Source organism: Leptodactylus fuscus, chromosome 2, assembly GCF_031893055.1.
Source record: "Leptodactylus fuscus isolate aLepFus1 chromosome 2, aLepFus1.hap2, whole genome shotgun sequence".
In the NCBI taxonomy this organism is placed as follows: domain Eukaryota; kingdom Metazoa; phylum Chordata; class Amphibia; order Anura; family Leptodactylidae; genus Leptodactylus; species Leptodactylus fuscus.
In genome coordinates, this window is record NC_134266.1 from 219,777,682 (window position 1) to 219,804,478 (window position 26,797).

General features: G+C 40.9%; 1 protein-coding gene across 1 annotated transcript in view; it reads right to left on the minus strand.

Annotated features, from left to right (window-relative positions):
- DGKA (diacylglycerol kinase alpha) overlaps window positions 1-26,158 on the minus strand; it is a 110,539-nt gene extending 84,381 nt beyond the window's left edge. The window contains exon 1 of the mRNA XM_075265641.1: window positions 25,870-26,158. The gene's annotated coding sequence lies outside the window, so the exon portion shown is untranslated. The remainder of the gene's footprint in view (window positions 1-25,869) is intronic.
- Between the last annotated feature and the right edge of the window lie 639 nt (window positions 26,159-26,797).

Here is a 26,797-nt window from a genome sequence, read left to right on the forward strand (position 1 = left end):
CAGCGGGGGGCAGAGTTTAGGTGTTGAAATCCAAGAAAGGTATTAATACACATGAGACTTTTTTCTACTAGTAAAAATTCTTTTATAGGCAACTATGATGCCTGTACAGATGTTAATGCAACCTCCGAGTGCATCCAACATTTTATTTTTCTCCCTGGCCCTGGAACATGTGAATAATGGGTCAGTCAGTGGTCTATTAGCCCTTAGAGACAGAAAAGAAAGAAAATATGTTGATTTGTGCAAGTCTTGGTCAATGTTTTAGATACCACACAGGTTCTCCATAGCATTACAAACAACAGCACCAGGACTTTAGCTATATAGACGCTACTGCAGCCAGAGGGGGCCTCTCTGCAACTTAAAAAGAGACCAGTGTAATAGATAGCACATGGTAAGTGGGGGCCCCTCTTTTTGATCTGGAGTCCAGGGGCTTCGAATTATGTTTCTGCTACGTACATGTATTAAAAGAGGTTATCCACATAAGTACCAAAACACTAGAAACACTAAAATAAAAGTTTGATTACTAAATATGTACTAAAAGGCAACATTTACTAAATATTTTAAAAATATGCTTTGGATATTAACCAGTGAGTTAAATAGTACATTGGGAAACATACAGGATGGAGCCAACCATCCATATTTACTGCTACCATCCAATGACTATAGAAGCCCCAGGTGTAATAGAAGTACATGAGCGCTGAACACTTACAGATTGATCATTAATTATTCCATATGTCACCTCCCCTAAGGTGCACTAAAGGGCTATACCTCACTTGTCACAGCCACTTCACTTGCCCTGCCGATTAGATCTACAATTAACACCAACACAGAGCAGCAAGGAGCCTCAGCTCGGTATCCAGGGCTGTTCACATAGCCATTTAGCTATCACAATACCGTATACTGACACACAGCCAAGGGCTATAGCTCAATACATAAGAGCCATTCCAAACCAAATAAATAAGCTGATGCGTTTCTGCTACCTGATGGCTTCATCTGAGGTTTAAGGCTATTATTGTGGTAAGGTATAAAGTTTCCCCACAGACCCCCCCATGGAACTTGTATGGTTGTATTTATTCTATATGGGGCTTCATTGTTCCTTGGATGATATCAGTAAATATGTATGGTAGGCTCCATCCTGTAATAATAAGAATAACTTTATTCATATAGCGCCAAAATATTCTGCAGCACTTTATAAGTCAGTGGGTATGTGCATCTTTAGAATATTTACCAAAATATTGCCTTTTAGTACATATTTAGTAATAAAAATTATATTTTAGAGTTTCCACTGTTTTGGTACTTATAATAATAAATTCTTATGGGAACACATATCCCTGCCTCTATAGAAGGGGCCAAACCCATTGTACTATCAGCCGCAGGGGCCCTAGTGTAGGCCGACTATGCAGCATTCACGAGACTCCAACCCCACCATATCCAGTCAGGACAACATGCTTCTAGGTAGAAAATATACAATGTGAATAGAAATCATCAATAATTATATACCTTACCTTATACAGGTCTACTGTATAAGGTGGTTAAACGTTCTATATTCTACATTTAGGCTAAAGCTCTACGTAGCGCCCTACAGCAAAAAAAAAAGTGGAAAAAAAACAAGGCAGCAATGCATTGCAGTTTTTGCCATAGCGCTTTTCACAGAAAGTCTGCAGACAAACATTTTCTTCCTTCCAATATAACTATATATGCTGGTGTTTCTGCACCGGTTTTGGAAATCGCAGCATGTCCTCAGAGCATATTTTCCCATTTCCCAAACAGCAACTGTAAAACGCCACTTTTTTTCCATGGCGTTTCTGCCACAGCCAAACCGCATTGTGTACGCCACGTGTGAATTACATTTTTATTGGCTACAGCTTTGTGAACATTTAACTCTCTAACAGACTCCTATAAAATAAGCTATAATATATTTGTGTTTTGAATACGCATCATATGTTTTTTTCCTATCTATAAGAATGTTGTCAGCAGATTGGGCACAGGCAGTTCTATATACTGCTGGAAAGCTGACAGTGCGCTGAATTCAGGGCACTATTGGCTTTCCCGATCTGTGTCCCGGGTAAAGAGCTATCGGTCCCGGTACTGTAGCTCTTTACAGTCAGAAGGGAGTTTCTGACAGTCTGTCAGGGACGCCCTTCTCCACAGCAGCGCCTATCGCACTGTACAGTGTGAGCAGGGAGGAAAACCCCCTCCCTCTGCTCACAGTGCTCGTCCATAGACGAGTATTATCAGGAGGGGAGGGGGCGTTCCTCCCCGCTCACACTGTACAGTGCGATAGGCGCTGCTGTGGAGAATGGCGTCCCTGACAGACTGTCAGAAACTCCCTTCTGACTGTAAAGAGCTACAGTACCGGGACCGATAGCGCTTTACCCGGGGCACAGATCGGGAAAGCCAATAGTGCCCTGAATTCAGCGCACTGTCAGCTTTCCAGCAGTATATAGAACTGCATGTGCCCGATCTGATGAAAGGTCCTCTTTAAAGGTAAGTGATATAGTCTCATGCCAGTCAACACACATCTGGCCTAAGGTACATGATAATAATCCATTTTACACAGCGGCATTATAAAATCATATGAAATAGATCTGCCCTTACTATGCAGATATCATACACCAAAGGTGCTGCTTATTAGGGGGTAAACAACAAAACTAGACAGGATCAAAATGACTTGTTCTATTACACAGCGAGCAATAGTATCAGGCACCACAGACATTAGATCATTGGTGGTCCTGTGAGGGGATGCATATTAGCCCTGAACCTCCTTAAGTGCTGCACATCACAATAAGCTGGGGCTGTGACAAGTGGTCGGCACATTTTGCCAGGCATAACACTTTTTCACACAGCTAAATTTCTTGCCAGCATTTTCAGGTCGAGAGAAAAACTTTCCAGAACAGAACTGGATCAAACACAAACAACAGGTATATAATAACAGGATTTCCATCACAGTGGTAACATCGCCTTATAAGAGAATAAGCTGCTACTCCGTTCTGAGATTCATTTTCATGGTTACTAGTTTCTCTCCTGTTGCCTTAAATGGTCACTGTCGTTTCAACAAACAAATCAATAGTATATAGTCCCGTTCACACGGGGCGCAGTATGGCGTATTTTGGTCCCAATTCTGATGCGGTAAGCCGCATCAGAATAGGGCCAAAATGCGCCTGCCACGACTGTTGCAGCTTCCGACAGTTGCGGCTTCCCACTCTGGAGTAGGCCCAAATGAATGGGCCTAGTCCGGAGGGTAATGCCGCAAGGTGGATGCCGGGGCTGAATCAGCTGCATGCCGCTCACGGAAAAAAGATCGCTAGCAGTCTACATAGACCTCTTATTATGACATGGATTCAGCGCCAAAATTCGCCCCCTCTTGCCCCGTTTGAACAAGCCCTAAGAGAATATAACAAAAATATTGTAATGTATCAGAGAAAAATACTTTATTCATATCATTACAGGTCAGTACTTTTCTATATATGTCCTGCATGACCCTGTGGCTATTTGCGAGTGAGAAAATCAAGAAACAGATTCTGCCTCCAGTTACTGTATGCAGTATATGAAAACTAGTCTATACCTACTAGCAGCGCTGGCCAATTTCCTGACCAAAAAACTTTGTGTGAACTTAGCCTTAGTTACTTCTCTTCCCCCAAAAAGACAATTAATTGTGATCAAAAAGTTGTACATGCAAGAAAATGGTACCAATAAAAACTAACACCTGCCCAACAAGAAAAGAGCCCTCCCATCGCTTCGTCATTAAAAATGTTTGCAAAAACGCATTTTATTCAGTATAGTGGTAAAATAATATCACTGTAATGATAAAGAGCCTGCCATGAAAATGAAACACAAAAAATGCCACAATTGTACATTTTTTTCACGTAGACTCCCCAAAAGGGTAATAAAAGCTAATTATAAAATTGTGTACCCCAAAATGGTGGAAATGGAAACTAAAAATATAACTCATCACACAAACAATAAGCACTGATATGACTATATCGAAAGAAAGATGAAAAAAAAAATCAATTTTGTAATGTGGAGATTCAAGATATGAGAGTCAATGAGCCTTAAAGGGGTTGTCCCATCACAAGGATCCTATCTATACTGCTTGTTAATGTGGATGTAAGACTTTTCCTAAATACACTGCTTCAGCAAAACTGCTTTGTTTGTCCACTATCTTACTTTATTCAATTCATTGTTAACACATCCCTTGACTTATCTGCTGAAAAGTCAAGTGATGTATCTGCTGCTCTCAGGGGGGAGGGAGGAGGGGCTAAGTGAACAGGAGCCAGCCTGTGTTTCTAGCTATTCCTGTGTCTACACCATGTGACCTAGCTTCCTGCACTCAGATAGGGGAGAGGAGCTGCTTTCATTTCTGAACTCGTCTTCTGTTCTCCCAGTTATCAGGCTAGCTAATTCAATTGTGTTCATTATGGCAGAGACAGGCAGTCTCTGTATGTAACACAGAATGGAGTTGCTCCTGCCTGTACTTCATAGTCCAATATTGTGCATATAGTGTTGTTTAAGGACCCTTGATGACATCACAGGCCCTTCAGCCGCCCCATAGGATCACGCTATGATGTGGGTAGCTACATGCTAATTTGGGGGCAAAGCTAAACGGCAGGTTGCATGTGAAACCCCGCCCACCAAATGATGCAAGAAACCAGGAAGAAAGAAGATTTTACAGCAGTGAAGACTGGACAGTATGCGAAGTGGGAATACCCCTTTAATGTTCAAACTAGGCTGCATTCTTAAAGGGTTAGGGGGTTTTGGTTCATAATAGCAAGTCTAACAATAAACAGTACTACCAATTTTACAGGATGATCCAATTTATGTTAGGCCTGGTTCACATCTGCGTTCAGGTTTCCATTCAGGGAGTCCACTCAGGGACCCCCCAATGGAAACCTAACCGCATAGAAAAGCAGTTAGCTATGGAAACCCACGGACCCCATAGACTATAATGGAGTCCATGTGGTTTCCATTCGATTTCTGCAGGAAATGCAGAGAGAAATGTGCTGCTTGTAGGGCTTTTCTCTCTGCATATTTCATGCAGATAGGGGAATGAAATGGCCCGAACAAAAATGTGAACCGGACCAAAGTCAAAGAGTCACCTTTGGATGTCTCAATAGTATGTTCAATTCATGTGACTATTTCAATTAAATAATACCGGACATCAAATGATTGTGCTATATTCTCAATATATATTTTTTTCAACAAAACAGCACATACGACAGTATGGGGCAGATGTATTAATATTGGCAGTTCATGCGCCAGTCCTAATAAAGGCCTAGATTGGTGCAGGGCCAGCTCTTCGTGGTGTCAGTTATAAACATTTCAGGGCTAGATAACCCTGCCCCAGCCCTCCTTTCCAACATTCACACAATATTTGGTGCAAGGCACTGAACGGGGCTTATGGTGCACATTTGGCGCTAAAAAATATGAGCCATATCATCACCCCCTCTACACTAGAACATTTACTTAGAGGGATTAATACATTTCCACCTATGTATGTATAAAAGATTCTTCCAAATGATCGTGTAAAACTGCTTAGGCATCAAGCATAAGCACATAGCTGTGGCAATACCATGGCCAATAGCGGCATTATTTCATTTTATTATTAGAATTGCCTACAATGGATCATTTCTTAGGAATCCATTTTTCCAGCTCAGTTTCCCCAAGAGGGGTATATTTTAGATCAGACATGACACATTTATGTGAACAGTGACCTTTAAGTTTCTATCCATTGTGCTTTCATTACTACACAGAATACTTCTAGTCCAGGCTTGGGTAGTAATAGGTTTATAGTTCTTCAGTCATGATCCTCTACCATGGCTTTAGCTCTGTGTGACAGATACTATTTGCACATTTTTATTAACAGGTTCTTAAAAGACATTGTAACAAATGAGAAAATCCAGCCGCCTCCTTTATGCGTCTCTCAAGGAGGAAGAAAATTACCATAATGTTTCTTCAAACCGGTATCAGACCTTCTGAAATTCTCAATGTTCTTTATACAAATACAACATAATCTGAAAGCTCTTAAAACTAGAATTTACCAAAAATAATCCTCTTCTGGATTTAATTCACGGCCATGAGAAAGACTGCTGATGACAGCAGTGAAGAGGAGGAGTGGTCCACAGTGGAAGAAGGGGTGGCGAGGTACGGACATTGGTGATGACAGGGGTGTGTTTGCAGCACAGGGGTAACACCCCCTGTGCTCCGAGAAGATTTAATTACATGTACCAAAAAAAATGGGTTTTTTTGGCGAAACAGCGGAATCGATTTCTTAACAGGTATGCCAAGAACAGCCTTTCTAAAAGCTATATAGTGGTGGGATTAGTTAAAAAAAATCGAAATCAACAATAGACTCCCTTTAATTATAATATTGAATCCAATGAGTTACATTTAAAGGAGTTGTCCACTTTCAGGCCAACATTAAAGGGGTTGTCCCATCACAAGGATCCTATCTATACTGCTTGTTAATGTGGATGTAAGACTTTTCCTAAATACATTGCTTCAGCAAAACTGCTTTGTTTGTCCACTATCTTACTTTATTCAATTCTTTGTGGCCACAGCCCTGACTTAGCTGCTCATGAGTCAAATGATGTATCTGCTGCTCTCAAGGGGAGGGAGGAGGGGCTAAGTGCACGGGAGCGAGCCTGTGTATCTAGCTATTCCTGTGTCTACACCACGTGACCTTCCTGCTATCAGATAGGGGAGAGGAGCTGCTTTCATTTCTTCTGTTCTCCCAGTTATCAGGCTAGCTAATTCAATTGTGTTCATTATGGCAGAGACAGGCAGTCTCTGTATGTAACACAGAATGGAGTTGCTGCTGCCTGTACTTCATAGTCCAATATGGGTGGGAGCTACACGTGAATTTGGGGGCGGAGCTAAATGGCAGGTTGCATGTGAAACCCCACCCACCAAATGATGCAAGAAACCAGGAAGAAAGAAGATTTTACAGCAGTAAAGACTGATGCGTATGTGAGGTGGGAATACCCCTTTAAGAGGTAAATGTTATTATTTACATAATGAAAAGTTTTAGAACTTTCCAATATAATTTCTTCATCAATATATCAGTTTTCCAGGTCATTCTGATTACTCCCAGTGGATAAAAGTCAGTCCATGGTCATGTGATATACTGTCATGTGATGAACACACTGGTGTCATCACATGACCATGGACTGATTTTTATGCACTTGACGTAATCAGAATGACTGACAGCAAGCAGAGATCTAGAAAAGTGTGAGGATCTGATACAGAAAGTATATTGGAAAATTATACAACATTTCATTATACAATAACATTTGGCTCTTAATATTGGCCTGAAACTGGACAACCCCTTTAAGTATTGAATAACCTAGGATTAGGGGCATAGTCAATCTTTAGGTGGCATCAACAATTCCCCTTACATTACACGATCAGTGATGGGACTCGTGTAGCAATTTAGTTATGGTCGATGTTGTCAGACTGGTATATTTAGCAAACACTGAAGCCCTACTTGTACGGTGACAGCTGCTGCATGATGCATAGCAAAAGGACCAGTGGTTGGCAGCGACCTCATTAAACAGGAGCCGTCACCTCTCCTGACATGTCTGCTTACTAAATAGTTGTATCATAACAGAACTATTTTAGTTTCCAATATTTTTATTCAGGTCTTTTTCTAAAGTGTACAAAGAAACCAGTTGTCGTATGTTCACTACATATTCACATAGAACATAACAAGGTAATCCTGGGTTCACATCTGTATCAGAGTCTCCAGGGACTGTAAGTCTTACTTTCTTGACCAGCGGTTTCAATTTAAAATTTTGATTTCAATTTTGGTGGTCCATGTGTCTGTAGTTCTAGTCCTCCAACAGTCAGAATAATGGACACTGGGGCGAAGATGTGAACACAGCGTACCAGGGAACTATACGGCCTTATGGACATTTTTTCATGAACCTAATACCCATGAACGTTTAAGAGTCTATTCACATGTTTATTTTATATTCATCAAAAGAGGCAAAGACAGAGCATGTCAGTTTTTTGATGGGCATGAAAACCAGTGAGGAGAGGAGGGGCACCTACGACCAAAATATTCATTATAACTTATGACAGTTTTCTGGTGAGAGTCAAAATGGAAATTGATGACACTTCCTAAGTGGAGTAGATTTCCATTCTGGAAGAGGACCGTGCCACTGCCACAACTGTGGTGGTGTTTAGTGTCCGCAAACACTGATCCGCAATCTGCAAAAAAATGCCAACATCCCAATCACAGATCTGCAAAAAGACTTGTATATGCTGCAAATGCGGGAAAAAAAATAGGACATGCTTCATAATTTGTGGTCTTCGTATATGACTCGGACACATGGCCGCAAAAAAAATTAATTATATATATATATATATATATATATATATATATATATATAACACTGTTACGCTACCATATGTTTATTGACTTTTCACTTGCAGGCCTCCCAGACAAGCTTTAGGGAGGATAATAAATAAGCTGTGTAAACACGGCAGGCAGAACTAATTTAATGACATTATCTTAAGTCTTTAAACATTGTCAGCCATAGCCAAGTACTGTATATTCCCATTAGCCTGTTATTATTAAACATTAAAATGATGACGTTCATGAGAACCAACCCAACCGCTCTTCATTATACCATTATTTTATGCATCCTGTTAATGCAATAAACCTGCACCTTTATTACTGGCCTGTTATAGCTCCAATCCCAGCCATTTAACCCCTTGGGTGGTCGGGCCAAATAGGATGCCAGTCAGCGTTACTATCGCTCTCACTGCCTGCCGCGTCCCCACTGACAGGATGCCATTTGTCCAAGCCTTCACCACATATGCTGCCATACTTATGGTTTAGTTCTGTGGTCTATGGTAATGTAACGCTGATAGCGATGATGATATCTAATGAGCCATACTCCATGCCCGAGTGCCTAAACTTCCAACTTAGTGACAATGTATTCCCAGTTATTGACTCTGCTTCGTGTCCATACCTCCCTGTGGAATTATAGGTGAAAAAAACAAAATCACTATGAGTCCTTAGACAAATCTGTAGCAACAATTGGATCCACAACACAGGGGAGGCGATTGCTAGTTATAATGACATACAATGCACATAATATACTGCAATAAAGAAATAATGTAATGGAGTATATGAGTGGCTGACACATTACATGATCAATTCCCTAGTAGGGCTTAAAAAAAAATCTCTAACATGTTTAGATATATTTTTTATGCTTCTGTCTGTGCCAGGATGAGTTGCACATTTGGGTACCAGGCGAGGCTGGCTCCATTGCATCTTTTAGGTACACTGTATAATGCACAAGACCATAAAGCAGCTCCTTTACTCTATATATAGCAGAATTATCTTTTGGGGCAATTAGGAGGCAGCACAAGAAAACTAAAAAACTGCAAGACAAAGGGGATGGAGGTTTTTTTTTAGAGAAGATATGGAGAAGACGACTATATTAACATCAGCACTGACTGTCTGGCGCAGATCCGTCAGAAATCACCAGATGAAAAAAGTGATACAAGGCCGAATTTTATAAAAAAACAAAAATGGATACCCAATGCACTGATGTCTTCATCCAACCTCATCTACTATGTAACTATGAACTCCATTATAGTCAATGGGGTCCCCTAGACTCCATTTGTGGCTGGCATGTTTGGGATCTGTTGCCCATTTTATTTCCCATTCTTCTGACCCGCCAACGGACGAGAAGAAAAGAAACAAAAGCCAAGATGTCAGCATAGTGTAAAGTATTTTATCCATAATTCTCTAAGTTGCCTGTTTTATTTCTGATTTTTATATTTAGATGAAACTGGAGGAACTTTACTTTGTCTCAGTAAAACAGGAGTACCATTACTGACTCTACATCATGTTTAGATAATACTGTAATTTCCCTTAGGAAAGCTATCCCACAAAGGTCACAGGCCTTAGCAAACCAAACAAGCTGCCTTCATGTCTATTTCAGTGTACTGTACTACAGACTAATAACTTACAACTTCCATTCAGGACAAAATATTACTGCCCATTGTGAAAAAGCTACTTAGAAGATAAAACAGACTGGCTTCTAAATACAAATTAATTTTACTTGACATTTTAGGCGCTACTTTGTTATAGGAGCAGAGTTGTCAGGAATTTCAGTCAAGCTACTATTGCTTTAAGTTTACCGTGCCAACCTGGGAATCTCCTGCAGTGTTAGAGATTTCTGGGCTTATCCAATTAGCAGCTGAGAAGACATATGTAAACTCTCTTCCTCCTCAGTCAGGTGCCTGCTATTGGTTGTACCTAGTCTGGCTTTTATACCTGATTCTTTGTGCTACACAGCTGTATACTGAGCTCTAGGAACAGACCCTTGACTTGATACTGGAAAACTGCTTGCGTAATGATATTGGCTCTGATGATACTGATGGAGGGCTTTTTCACACAAACTATAGTTCATGGACCAATTCACATGCCCATTTTTTAATAATCCAAGAAACTCTGAGAAACAAATGGTGCCATGCACCATTTTTTCACTTTTCTTCAATTTGTCTCGGCTGTTCAAATCTATGGATCCATGAAAAAAAACATCCAATTGCTATATTTTCACACTTAGATTGCTAGGTGATTGTTGAAAAATAAAGAGGCCAGCATCCATTTTTTTCATGGACACCAAAAAAACTGGATGACACATATATTGCACACAGAATGTACAACGTTTGATTTTTTTTTTTTTTTTTTATAGACTGCAAAATGGATAGTTAGTTTGAACACAATCAAAGATCAAACCAAAATATTTCAAAAAGTTCAAATTCTGCCTTATCCGTAGAGTGAATATACTTTAGCACAAAACATTTGGACAACTTTTGCTTTTGTGTCATTAATACATTTTGTATTATACTTTGATACCAAATGAAGCCATCTTTCCATGAAATCCTGCATTTCTTTATGTTTCTCACTGTGTATGGTGTACGAGTGATGAAGAGAAAACGAGGGTGGAGGAGGATACTTCAAATAGTGATATCTCAGGTATTATAAAACAGAGACATATTTCTGGTGTCATACGAAAGACTGATGTTTTTTATAGAAATGTCAACTGAAAAAAAACAGGCTTACGTTTTCAGGTTTCCGTCTTCTGCCGACAGAAGACAGAAACTTGGCAGACCATGTCCGGCCGTGAGCGCCGATGAGCGTTTTGTGCTCTCCGTGGCGAAACCGTTTTTTTTTTTTTAACCAGACACGAAGTCCTGCATGTCCAACTTTGTGTCCAGTTAAAAAAAAAAAAAAAAGGTTTCGCCACGGAGAGCACAAAACGCTCACAGGTGCTCACGGCCGGACACTTTCCAAACCCATTCAAATGAATGGGTTTTAAAAATGACTGCAGGTTTCCGTCTCCTGTCCAGTTTCAGGCAGGAAACGGAAACCTCCAAAACGGAGCCGGGGCACAGATGTGAATGAGCCCTTAGGAGCGGCTGCATATAAATATTCCTATCTCAACTGTGTTTTTAACTGATGATATCTCTGGAAATAATACAGATAAAACTGTAACCTTAAGACATTTCTGCATTTTATAATACTGGAGACATAGCTGTTTGAAGTGACCCTCCCCCACGCTTATTTTCTCTTGATTACTTAAGACCTTACACTATACACAGTAAGAAGCAGGGACAACTCTCAATAGAGAAGCAAGGGAAGGAAGCAAATGCAGGATTTCACAGAAAGGAGCCAATTTTTTTTTTTATAAAATACATTACAAAATCTATTAATAACATGTATATTGACAGAAATCAAAAATTGTTTGAAAGTTTAGTTACACAATTTATTTTCATGATACAGTTTACATAGTTTTGGTTAACACAAGCTGGATGAGTAGTGTGAGTGGGTGAGGCCTGCTTTGTATGGCGTCCACTTTATTACTTTGGGGTTTAATCAAACCACTCCCTACCACATAGCCTAAATACCTAGTCTGCTCTATGCCAATGGCACATTTTTCTGAGTTGGCCATAAACTCTGCTTTCCTAAGAGAATCCAAAACAGCCTGAACTTTGTTCAAATGGCTATTCCTGTCTAGACTGAAAATAACAATATCATCTAGATAGCCTACCGCATATTCCTTGTATGGGGCAAGGATGATATCAATTGCCCTTTGGAAGGTGGCAGGAGCTCCCTTCAAACCAAATAGCATTCTAACATACTGGAAACTACCTTCAGGTGTGGAAAAGCAGTTTTCTCCCTGGCAACTTGATATCTGCCAATACTCCTTTGTAAGTTCTAATGTTAGTTATATACCTGGCTGGTACCAACCTTTCAGTGAGCTCATCTACCCACGGCATAAGGTAGACATCCATTTCTGAAATCGTTACAAAAACGCCAAGTCTCATTAGGTTTGGGAACCATTACAATCGGATTAGACCAGTCACTCTTGGACACTTCAATTACTCCCAGGGACAACATTAATGGAACCTCTTCTGAAACTATCTGCCTTTGGGCCTCAGGTATTCTATAGGGTTTTTCTTTTACTTTTACGTGTGGTTCTGTAATGATCTCATGCTCAAACACAGTGGTACACCCAAGTAAACCAGAAAACATCTCCTTGTGCTGCAAGAATTCTTTAGTTTCTTGTTTTTGAGAGGAGGGGACAGAGCCTCTTCTATTGCCACTTTGTGATGTTCTGACTCAACAACTGCGGATGGGCAGACTATCATAATTTTATCCACAACTGGGGACCCATTCTATGGGGTGAATCACACAGGCTGTGTATCTGTGTACAGAATAAGAAGAAAAGCAGACCTGGCAGGAGAGGGACAAGTATCACTTTCCAGCATCAGTAACTGGCAATAGTAAGGAGAGGAGATACCTCATGGGATATAGAGAGAATAGTAGAGGTGTGAAGGTATCTTGATACAAGAGAGCTAGTGAAGAGACTTTTAGTCTGGAGTCCCAGAGAGACCCTCCCGAATGAGAAAAGTCTGAAAATAAGAATATGTTGCAAAGTGCATGTCAGGAGGTATGAGACTAAACAAAGGAATGAACATTACACGCTCAGTGCAGATATTTAAAAGCAAGTCTGATACCACAAAAATCACTTCTAAAACATGTATATGTTGTGCCAAATAGCAATCTTTTTAATTTATATATGACAGGGTGTTGCAGCAACTGCCAGAGAAACCATTTTTTGCATGTGGTCATTACTCAGTGCTGCCGCCTAACAATGTTTGATGGGTGCCAATGTGTCATGACCACAGGTGAACCAGCAGGCACAGCAAAGCCCCAGGTGCACCAAACAATTATAAATTGAAAAAAATAAAATAAATATATATATATTAAAAGCTGATTTTCTCGACAGTAAATTTTATCTTCAACACTAAAAAGAAAGTTCACTATGCCACTAGTCACCTCCTCAACAGCATATAAGTGGTTCAGAAGCAATTTTGGTGAGGATAGATTAAGATGTAAAATCATTTTTTCCATTTCAAAGGTGTCCGTAGTTTTTATGTTGCATCTGTAGCTACCATTGAATCATCAGAATAAGTACAATATGGACAAAGGTGTCCATGGTTTTCATGGTCTTCATACTGCGGCTGTAGCTGCCTTTTGATAATAAGACTATTGACACCATGGAGAAGGATGTCCATAGTATCCATGTTCTTTGCGTTACATGGGTGGTTACTTTTGGATCATCTAGTTACCATTCTTCTGCACTAACTTAAAGATGAGCCAATACTGCTAGTTGCAGCAAATCAATATTACATATAATTACAAATGGAGGTCTCTGTAACACAAGGCTAAGTACTGTATATTAAACCATTCATATGTACTAGTGTGCATGAGAGCCTAGTCATCACAGATTCCAAGCCATTTATATATAGACCATCCATATTGTATCAAAGTCGTAAGCTGAAACTAACAAAAAGCCCACAATCCAGAAAAACTGTAACTGACAGCTATATAGTACCGTCAGCGGCCTTAAACCATTGACCTAGTTCTTCGTCTCTTCCATGTAAGCAAGAGCTGCTGATAACATTCTCACATAAATGACAGAGCGGCAGGAACTGCTTACCATAAAGACATTAGAAGTAAAGCTGTGATCCTGGGAAGAGATACAAAGGTGTCATATTTATAGGCTTCCTGAAAAACAATGTAATATGCCAAATGATATAGTAATGGGCAAAGTGAGTTATATCCTGACTAAGGCGTATTTTCTACACTGCTCTGTCCTCTATGCCCTTTCCTTATTTTTATCATTTTAGTCTTCCTAATATCAGTGTGCCAAGTTCCCTTTGCATATGCCAAAATAACTTTGTAATATACGTCACATGGATACAGAATGCATACAGATTTCATTCATATACACCCCTTACCCACTGTCTGGTTTCAGCAAATCAGTGTTAATCCTTTGTAAAATAAAAAGCTAAACAACCTTCTAACATATAGTACTGTACTTCAAGGTTTTCTAGACCTTTGCTTGCAGTCATTCACAGGGCTGCAGAGTTGGTAGGCCAAAGTACGGACTCCTACTCCTCTATTTTTCAACTCCTCGACTCCAACCTTCATAAATGGCTGACAGCCATGGTCAGTCAGAAGCTGCAAAGCTTCTCTAATTCATGGAAAAAGCTAGTAACAGATTGCCTATAAAAGGAAATATGTAACTAACTATACATTTCATTAGTTATACAATATTCATGGTCATTCAATGGGAATCCTCAATGTTCTGTCCTGGTCATGTACGGTATGTCAGAATGGCACATTAAGCATATTCAGCTGTCACGGTATTACAGAGTGCTTTTCACCATTATTATGTCACTTTTGTAGATTTGGAGAAAGTGGGGCACATGGTGCACTAGGGTGGGAACCATTAGATTATAAATTCAATAATAAGTAACAATTCTTGATAATGTTGTGATTCTCTGATGTTAATTGACTTCCCAAAGCAAAAATGTGACCCTTTTTTCGTGCTAAATATTTCGATTACACCAAATAGTGGTAATGGCCATGTTTTTATCATACATGACTGTGTATTAGTTGCCAGAGAGTATGTGAGAAGCACAGCAATAGTCCTGGTCCAGAGTCTCGACCACTGAATTGAGACACAACCAGTAAGAAGGCATACTGTTTTCATACTGTTGAGCCCTGCAAGAGAGCAGTCAGAAGACATGGCCTCAGACTGGCAGCACATCTGTTCCTAATGTGTGCAGGAGTATGCCAGTGTACTGCAATGTATATCGAAAGCTAAGGCCACACGCTGTGAGTTCACAGCAGGTTAGCCTCAGCGAGAGTGCCAGCGATGAACCCACTGCAAAGTACAGTAGAAGTATAGTAGATGGGATTTAACCCCTTAGCGACCCTTGACGTAACTGTACGTCATGGGTCGCATGGGGATGTATGGAGCGAGCTCACACGCTGAGCTCGCTCCATACACGGCAGATGCCGGCTGTATAATACAGCCAGGACCTGCCACTAACAGCAGCGGTCGGTGCCCGAGCCGATCGCTGCTGTTAACCCTTTACACACTGCGGTCAAACGTGACCGCAGTGTGTAAACGGTGCCGGCGGCATGGGCGCCGCCATGTTTTGCCGATCGCCGCCCTCCTGAACGTCACAAGAGGGCGGTGATCGGTTGCTATGACAGCCGGAAGCCTATTGAAGGCTTCCAGGCTTGTCTCTGCACTAGATCTATTAGAAGTGCTGCGATTTTCCTATTCACTGCAGTACTGTAGTATTGCAGTGAATAGTATGAGCGATCAGACCCCCTAGGTTTCAAGGTACCTAAGGGGTCTGATCATAAATGTAACAGAAGAAAAAAAAAAGTTTTTAAAAGTATTAAAAAAATAAAAAAAATATAAAAGTTCAAATCACCCCCCTTTCCCTAGATCAGCTATAAAAGTAATTAAAGAACATTAAACATAAACATATTAGGTATCCCTGCGCTCCAAAATGCCTGAACTATTAGAATATTAAAACATTTATCCCGTACTGCGAACGGCGTAGCGGCAAAAAAAATAAAAACAGCCAAAAAGCGTTTTTTTCAACACTTTGCCTCCTATAAAAAATTGAATAAAAAGTGATCAAACCATCGGATCTTTCCCCAAATGGTATCAATAGAAACGTCATCTTGTCCCGCATAAAAAGACACCACAACCAGCTCCATACATGGAAATATGAAAAAGTTACAGGTGTTAGAACATGATGACACAAATTTTTTTTTCTATTTTGCAAAGTTTATCATTTTTTTAAAAGTATCAAAAAACTTCAAATACTATATAAATTTGGTATCACCGCGTTTGTACTGACACGTAGAACACAGGTAACATGTCATTTGTACCAAACAGTGAATGCTGTAAAAATTAAACCCATAAGAAAATGGCGCAAATGCATTTTTTCTCCAATTGCGCCTCATTCTGAATTTTTTTCCAGCTTCCCAGTACATTGCACAGCATATTGAATGGTGCCATTACAAAGTACAATTTGTCCCGCAAACAATAAGCTATCATGTGACTCTGTGAACTGAAAAATGAAAAAGTTATGGCTCTTGAAATGTGAGGAGGGAAAAACGAAAATGCGAAACCAAAAAATGGCCTGGTCCTTAAGGGGTTAAACAAATCCCATCCACACAGTGAAGATTTTGAACCTGCAGCATGTCAATTATTACTATGTATTTAGCCAAGGTGGTCCTTGAAAACCTGAGCCAACCACATGGAAAACCCCACATCATAAACCAGATTTGGCTGAAATTTTTCATGGGTTGGTCCCCACAGAGATCGTAACCACTATTGATATCCCACTGTGAACTCGCCTTATTAAGGGATTGACCCCCTCTTTAAGTATAGTGCACAAAGTGGGCCAATGGGAAATGAAGTACTGTCAAGTTTGGAAGCCAGTTTGCTTTAAGGCCCCTTTATATAAGGCAATGATTGGGGAATTATCAGGAACATTCTCAATAGCTGATCTGCATAAATGTGCAAACACAAGCAATGGCCAAATCGATTGATTGTCAGGTTATCACATCAATTATATAATAAAGAAATAAAATGACAATTGTTGGCAGCACATTGCCTCGTGTAACGTCAAGCTGTATAGTGATGAATTATTTGTTCATCTCCATGCAGTAACAATTATTTGCTGAATGCAAATGCAGCAGACGGTCAGATAAAAATCAGGAACGAATGTTTCTGCAGAACATCTCTTCCCATTTATTATTGTCGGGTTGGTCCACATAAAGAGGCCTTAGTATAAGGCTCCCAAGTAGGATGCAGGAAAAAAGGAAAATGGGAAAAATCCACAGCAGCAACGCTTTGCAGTTTTTCCTGCAGCGCTTTTCACAGAAAGTCTGCTCTGCAGACTTTCTGCTTCAATTATACCTATAGGGAAGCCGCCAGTGTTTCGGTAGATATAATTGACATGCTGCGATTTCCAAAACTGCAACGGCTTTGGAAATCGCAGCATGTCTGTTGTGTGTATTTTCATGGGATTCATTAGACTGGAGGGACTGTAAACCACCACGTTTTCCAACGCTGCGTTTACGCCTTCAAATACCGTGCGTGCGCAGTAGCGCTCCCTCCGGAGCGCTACTAGGCACGCACCGGCGCCATTTTTGTTGTAGTTCTAAGTATCCCTTAGAACTACGCGAGCATGCGCAGTACGCTCGCGAACGTCTTCACTCCGGAAGAACAGAAGATGAAGGCGGAGAAGAGCCAGGACAGGAGGACGTCACTGGAAGAAGAAAGAAGAGGAAGGCGGGACTGAAGATGATGTCGGATCGTGCACGACCGCCCCCCGTGCATGCAAGGTATGATTTACATATATGTTTTTATAGTTTTATTTTAAAACGGGCGGGGGCTTTAAAATAAGATTAGCAGTGCCTGAATAGCCCTTTTAAAGGCTATTCACACATACATGGGGCTTATACAGCAAAATTATGCTGATAGAGCCCCTTTAAAGCAGTATTCCTATCTTGGTCAGACATGACCAAAATGCAGTTTTATCCTAATACTGCCCTATCCTGAATATTTTTGCAGTTTCCCAAAACATTGTACAGGATATTAACTGGTACCACCATGAAAGACAATAAAATAAGCCCTTATACAGCACTGAGAACAGAAACAAAACAAAAACAACAATAAAACAAAAGTTTTGGCTTTTCAAAGGCGAGGAGTAAAAAAAAAAAGGCTGCGGTGGGAAAGGGTTAACATGCTGCACTTGCTCTAGGACAGTGACGGTATCTGTGATGGAAGTATAAATGCTCTTAGAAGGCGAATGACAAAGTATATTAATAAGTCTAAGATGATGTAGTAGGGTAATATAGCTAGGCAGCAGCAATGGCCTATATTCCCCAGGACAACGGGAGCATGCAGGCAGGCATGATAAGTATATGAGACAAGTTACTACATTCTCATTTTAGGTACGCACATTCCGATCCATCTTCCTACTTTTCAAATTAAAATAAAAACCATTTCTATTTTGTGAGTATATCTGCACTATTGTGTTATCAGACTCAGTGGGGGAGATTTAGCAAACCCTCTAGGCCAGTTTTCTGGTGTAGAGGGCTGATATTGTAGCCCACGTTTGGCACAAGGCCCTTTCTTACGCCACGTGCACCACAAACCCCATTCTGTGACTCGTTCACCACACTGGGTGAACGTTGGCGAAGCGATGCCGGGACTGGCCCGTTCCAGCCTGACATATCCTAACTCACATCATTTTCTGTATCGAGTTATAATGGAAATCTATAATCCATTCTGGGGCTGATTTATGAACAGACCTCAAATCACTTGTTCCCTGGCCCAGTATTTTTAGCCATATGTTCTTCTGTGTGTAATGATATTAAATGCAGTTTTTATCACTCTCATTTATCTGAAAGCTGATGTTCTCACTATATTATTAGGATAATATATCTAACCGTAGCCGCTCCATAAGACACCCTGAATAATACATATAGTTTTATCTATTTTTTCCAGTGACGTTATTGGTGCAGCCCAGGACGATTCTAATATCTATATGGTAAATATACAGATGTAAATTTCATCAAACTGAGTAATTACAAGCCATGAATCAAACAGTACACCGATATATACCATATCAAAGTGCAAGATATACTGTAACATAGGTCAAAACAAGTTGATATTCTAGCAATGGTTTTAGCACACATGTTCATACCGTACTATATCTAACATAGGCTAAGGCCCTATGGGAAATATATGCAGTGACAGCTTCCCACTAGATATTACATTAAACCATTTATTTAATATCCCCTTGACCTGCTTCACACACATTTCTCCAGTGTTCACAAGGTCCCCAAATAACCAGCTCTGCAGGACTGCACATGTGCCAGTCTCCGAAGTAGTGGATCATATGCAAGATTTGGTTTAGAGTCCTGTAACACCAGCTCAAGAGGGATTGACCAATAATACAGTTGTATGGCAACATTGGACAGCAAGGAGAGGGGACCATACATGAAAACTGGTAACTGGCACAAACACCCTCAAAATACACCAAATACCTATTAACAGTGAAATGTATGTTTATTAGTAACAGCCCCTACAACACCTTGTAAATAGGAGAAATGTGATTTTGGAGGTGGTAGATGACTTCAAATATGCTTTAACTTTGTGATATACATATATTGGACATCTCAAGTGCAGATGAAGTTGGTGCTTAGCCACTGACTAAAGGCTTATCCATATGACAACACATCGTATTCAATGTGTCTATTCACAGGTTTTTCACAGCCGTCAAAACGGACCTAGATAGTGGCATGTGAATGGACCCATTGAAAATCAAGGGTTTTACAATGGCCCTATCAATAATGCTCGTCTGTGCACTTACATGGACAGACAAGGCCATTTGTCACATACATTAGGTCTGTGAAAAATGGCGCTGTCATGTGTTAGAGGCCTAATGTTGGGTTAACATTTGTGTCAGAGACTCCGTCGCAGAGTCTGCCAAAAGTTGCCAGATGAAAGCCCTGCAGAGACGATTTTTTCTTCCACTACTTTCAGTTTAAAAATGATGGACACCTGACGGACCCGATTTTAGCGAATGGGATCTGCCGGCTCCACTGTTATAGCAGTCCGCCTTTCTGTTGTCCATGTCAGCTGGAAGAGTCAGCACTAGTGTGAACTGTGAGCCTTACATCCATCCATTTAGAAGAGATCATGTATGCACATCATCAATACAGACTGCTACAACGTGATCCAGTAAGTACACAGTAACTTTGCCTCCAGCCATTATACTCTGTGCGCTAACATAGAGGGAAGGCTTGTTATTTTGAAGGAACAAGTCTTGGCACTATGTAAAAACAGGCACTAACTTGCTGCATGCTGGAGACATTTATTAAAATGTTGTATAAATGATAATAGGTGTCTATTACATCAACAACTGTAATAAAGAAACTATTTACAGCACAACATAGTGATCTAAAAGTGCAGAGAAGTTATGTTATTATATGTACATGCAAATACAGAACTATGAAAACAAACAGCAGGGTATGGGAGTGACAATAGCTCACGACACAACAGTGTAATGATGGAATCCCCCATACATAGTGAAGGCATGGTACCAATGCAGCATGCCAGAAATCTATTACATGGAGCCTGGGAAACTGGCACAAGGTCATGTTCCTGATATGTCACTTGGGCAATGATAAATGCCAGCATCCTTGAAAAGAGCAGCAAGGAAGTTATCCTAACATAGAACAAATTCATTTTATCAGATACAAGTCTAAGTATCAGCTCAATACTCCAATCCTATTAATATTATAAATGTGAAAGTTTGTGGGTTTGTGAGTTTGGATGTTCGGATGTTTGTTCCTCAATCACGGAAAAACCGCTCCACCGATTTGGCTGAAATTTTCCACAAACATAGTTAATACACCCGATTGCGCAATAGGATACTTTTTGTCACAATAGCACACATACGTTTGTGCCAGGACCCCCACAAAACCCAAACTCACACCACCATCTCTGCAATCTCACACACTTTGGACCATAGCAAGCCACAAAATTCATATTGCCCTCTACAGCCTCACCCCTAACCCCACACAATCTCATATACATATACTTTACCACCTTGCCCCTCACCTTAACGATACTCCAGGAGGCTCTCTTTAACGCTCCGGAGCAGCCATGTTTGCCGACCCCCATCGCTCTGACAATCCGCGACACTGCCCACCCATGTCAATACCCCTAGGCGGTCTAATAAATGCAAAAAAAAAAGTTTACAAAAAGTAAAAAAAATATTAAAAAAATAAATAAAAAGGATTAAAAATTCAAATCACCCCCCTTTCCCTAGAACACATATAAAAGTAGTTAAATACTGTGAAACACATACATGTTAGGTATCCCCACGTCCGAAATCGCCCGCTCTACAAAGATATACAAATATTTTTCCTGTTCGGTAAACGCTGTAGTGGGAAAAATGGTCAAAAGTGCCAAACCGCCGTTTTTTCACTGTTTTGATTCTGATAAAAAATTGAATAAATAGTGATCAAAGCAATAACATTTCCCAAAAATGGTAGAACTACAAAGTACACCCGGTCCCGCAAAAAAAGACGCTCTATACATCCCCGTACACACACGTATAAAAAAGTTACGGCTGTCAGAATATGGCGACTTTTCAAAAAATAATTTTTTAACACAGTTTGGGATTTTTTTAAGGGGTCAAAATGTAAATAAAACCATATAAATTTGGTATCCCCGGAGTCGTAACGAAACACAGAATACAGGGGACATGTCATTTTGGTTGCACAGTGAACGCCGTAAAACCAAAGCCCGTAAGAAAGTCGCAGAACTGCATTTTTTCTTCAAATCCACCCCATTCAGAATTTTTTCCCTGCTTCCCAGTACATTATATAGAATAAATAATGGTGGCATCATGAAGAAAAATTTGTCCCAGGAAAAATTAAGACCTCATATGGCTCTGGGAGCGGAGAAATAAAAAAGTTATGGAGTTTAGAAGGAGGGGAGTCAAAAATGAAAATCAAAAAATGCCATCGGCGGGAAAGGGTTAACTTCAAATACTTCTGTCCCAAAGTCACTATGTAAAGTTTCTCACAACACCATATATTACAGCAACAACAAGATACAAAGTTACATTTCATATCCCATCCCTTATACACAGTACGAAAACCCTACCCACGCCTGTATATACCCACTCCTACAATCACCGCAGACGAAGTCGCGGGTAACAGCTAGTATACTATACAGCCAGGACTCACCAACAGCGACATATTGCAATAAACTAGCAAGGCAAGAGAAGGATTTGGACTTCTGAATAACTTAAAGGGGTTGTCCCAAGATTGGTGATAAATGTGCAATTTATGGGTCAACTGGTCATGAGAACAGAAACCTTGTCCCCTCCCTTTTGAGCGAAGCAACAGCCGAGTATGTGCCCTGCTGCTCCATTCAAACTGTGTGACCATCAGAAATAGCTGCACGCTATACTTAGCTATCTCTAGCAGTTCTATAGACTGTGACTGCAGCTGCACAACTGCTATTCCATTCATGCATTCAAGACACCCGTATCTGTGATCCAACTGCTGGGAACCCCTCTTATCGCCTATAGTCAGTCATGGGACAACTTCTTTAAAGAGACCCTTTCGTGTCCTCATAGGTAGGGAGTCTTTTATACCATAGCAAAGTTGATGGTGCGCTGAGATTGGTGCACTTCCAGATTTGCTGGTGTCTTCCACCATTTCAGAGATATCAGTGCTTTTAGTTTCGGCTACCAATATCACTGTACAGTCAGAGGAGCCGGCCTCACAGCTCAGCGTCATTGCTGGGTGGTAAGGAACGCTCCCCTACAAAGTACAAGTCTATAGGCATATAACACTCCCTACCTGAGAGGACATGGATTGTTCTCTTCAAGATGCGTCATGGCTACCGCTGTGGCAAATACATATTGCCTAACAGACACTAGCAGTGATTCACAGACTTACAATAGTCTGATTGATTCCAATGTATCTGTCATTTCGATGGAAACAATGACTCTTTTCCTGTGAAAAATAAAAAAAAGTATCAGGCTATTAACTAAGCTTTTGACACAAATGTGAACATAGCTATACAAAAGATTCCTGGAATGAAAACAATTTATAGAAAACTAGAATGAATGTATATGAAACTAAGGCTGCATTCACATGTCTGCATTATGCAGATATGTCATGTCACTGATAATCATGGAAAGTGTCTACTCTGCTTATTTGTGGTTGATCCATTTTTCACATGCATTAAAACAGATCAACTTTTGTTTTTGCTATCATTTCTGTGCTTTTCAATCTCTCTGGGTTCATAAAACATGGATGACACATGGTATCCATGACAAATGCGGACACCACATATACGTGAAATGCAGATGTATGAATAAGGCCTAATACAATAAAATCACCACTGCCTGGGTCTCCTCAGAAATACCGCACTGAATTACCTTCAATATGTGTCTAACACGCACACCTAACAGAACAGGACATTATATAACGTATAGGACGCAAATTATGGTCCACATCTCCGTGGAATCAGGTGGTAAAAGAAATGAAAGGACAGGAGGAGACACATTGAATGTTTCATACAGGACAAGTATCCTTCAAGTGCTTGTCACTGCCTGCTGAAGACTTGCAAGTATCAACAGGTGACGGCAAATCTGTTTATGAATTGGTTATGTAATGAATTCCTGTAATGTCATGTTGGCAAGTAATCTTACAAGGGCTGTTCAGCGTGGCTATGGAGTCTTACTGATGCCCACTGAGGATGACGGGCACCTTACAAAAGACTAAAATGAATGCCATGCAATATAAGTGCCTGTGCTATGGCCTATAATAGAGGAACCAAAAATTAATTCTAAGCAATATATAACAATAGTTTATAATATCAATAAGGGCAAGTTAGAAAATTGTAAAATGAAGCGTTACATTAACAGTGTGTTACATCACTAACAGGCTCCTATTATAGAAATAAGGAATCACACCATTTACTGTGTTATCCTATACTGTAGTATACTGACCTGACAGATGGGAACCATCTTTTGGCCTCCACTAGATGAATAAGATAAGATAATCCGTTAATAGTCCCACCATGGGACTATTGGATAAGTGTAGCATATACCAAGAGTTTTCTTACTGGCGTAAGTATAAGTCATAGGCTTTGAATGTGATGTGCGGAAGTAAATAAGACCTCTCATAAGTTGCGGAGAACCCCTTTGAAATAGTAGTCCAACCAGTAGAACCCACAGTCGGAAGTCACAATCAGTTATCATGGGGTAGAGACTGCTGACATGATAGCTGACATTTCAGTCTGTTTCGCAATGTTGTTGTCACTTATCAAATGTGGCACAATGTTTGATAAACTTGGCACATCAATAAATCTAACACTTCTGTTCTGCGGTCATAGTTCACTTTCTATACCATCTCTCTACCGCAGTAGGGTTGAAACAATTTTTGCTACATTTTGGAAAGTTGCATTTGCTAGCTCAGTTGGACAGGCTTGCTATGGGCACCTTCCTGTCCAGTTTTCAGATGCGGACTGTTTGGTGTAGTATAGAGGCCAAACACGCCAGGGTCCCAGCTGCTATCAGAAAAACTGCTGTGATCTACAGTAAGCGCGGTGGAAGAAATGTAACAAATCTCATCCACATGTTGCAACACTTTCAAGGATTTTTTTTTTTTTCGCCGCAGGAGCTTGACGAGAAACAAGATACAGAATTTCCATTCAGAAAATTTTGCTACATGTTCATCCTGTGAGGCCTTGGCCTAATGATGCAAAATGCAAATAAGACTAACAAGTTGCACCTCTATACTTCAATTTTATAACAACATGATTCTGGATCGCAGGACTTAAAAACCCTTTTCCAATATTCATGGACAGCTTTATGCTATTCAGATGTGACATTTTTTTTGTACATGGTTGGATACAAATGTAGTGACCGCTGCATGCAGACAAAACCTTGCACACACGCCATTGCCAATGAGCACATACCTTAACAGGAGATCATTGGTGGTCGCATGTGGGGGGTTTCATCACATGTAACTGCCTCTCTATTAGAACACAGCCTAAATCAATAGCCCCTGCAATGACAGACAATCCATCTAGCAGCAAGCAGGTCTGAAACATTTTAGCTCTCATTTATCAGATTTTTTAATATTTTTGCTAGCCAGTTGTAACTGTGGAATCATTACATCTCTGCAGGTTTCAACCGAAACATTACAAGGGTGAAAACTGCTGCGAAAACCCATTGACATGCTATAAATATACAATCCAGAATGCAAGTCAATTTCTGTGCAGATTCCTCTGGGTGAGGTTTGATAAAATCTCATCCACTTTGCTGCTACTGGAAACATTTCGCATTTTCTGCCTATGATACATCCTGTACCCTTGGGGTATATACACACTCTTGCAGGTTTTGATCAAGTTTTGTTGAGGTTTTTTCGAATAAGCCGATGTAGCGTCTACTTTCCATATGACCAACAGCTAGCTAGCTTCTAAAACTGCAATATAAAAAAACTCCATGTGTGAAAGCAATCTTAACAATTGTTTTCCTGCATGACAACTGCAATTTCCATGTCAACATGAGACGGTTCCTGCCATACATCACTGCACTGTATATTGCTGACTGCAGCACAGTCCTATACTGCAGCTTTAGCTAACCTTGGCAGGCAGGGCTTGCTGGTACTTGTGGTTGCATAACTGACCCCGAGCCCCATCCTGCAGTGTTACTAGTTCTGCAGGAAATACTGTATGTTGAAGCTTACAAGAGTCTGAAACATAGGACACCATGCTGGTCTATTTACATCCATGGAGCCTGAGCACTGGTGACCAGCAGCAGATGTCTGCAATGAGGTAAGATTAGGTTAGGCAGTGCCCTGGCAGATCCCAGCAGCAGCAGCAGCCATGGACCCTCATGCACCCCCTCCATGCCACTTACCTGCCGCCCTCACTGGCTGCTGCTGTCTTCTCCCTGCTCTCTTCTCTTCAGACAGGATGTGGCAACAAAACAAAAGAAAGATTAAAAAAGCCCAAAATGGGGTAAAACACCGAAGGGGCGGTGAAGAAAAGTAATAATATGTCGGCGAGGTGAAGTCTCTGCCAGGAAGTGAAACTTCACCAGTGTAAGTAAGAATAATGGTTACATGTTAGTGAGGGGGAAGATGAAAGGTTGAGTGAGAGGCTGGAGAGACTCCAGTGAGAGCTCACACCCTGTATGAGGCGGCCTCTCCCCCTGACACACATCTGTGAGGTGACTGACACGGCCCGAGGAATCCCTGCCTACTCTGCACGAGCTCTTCAGGAGGAGCCGGCTGTGTGTGACCGGAGCTCTAAGCCTGCGTCACTGATAATAGAGGGGAATCCTCACTAGGCGTCCTCTGTTCCTGCACGCTGCGGCTTATTGCAGTGCTACAAGGAGGGCGGTGGGTTTATTAGTAGTAATACACACATGTAGGTACAATAGTTCTGCACACATGATATCATTGTATCTTATGTATCTGTCATCTAATAGTATCTAGTATCTAATGCATCTATTCTGTTACAGAGCTCCAAACTCACCCGCCAGTACAACATGGTGGTCGGGCCCTTCTCCTGATAGGTGGGGTCTCCCTGCCCCAGATGCCTAGGTAATCCTTACATTCAGGGTCGGACTGGGGTGTCTAGGGCCCACCAGTGGAATTGTTTCTAGGGGCCCATGCCAGCCCTGGACCCTGCAGATCAGTGGCGGTACCAAGACACGACGACTAAAGGTAATAACATGTCGGGAGCCAGTGGCGTAACTAAGAATGGCGCGGCCCCGTGGCGAACTTGTGACATGGGCCCCCCCGACCGACACCGAATATCTCGACTGACCCCTTCCTACGCAT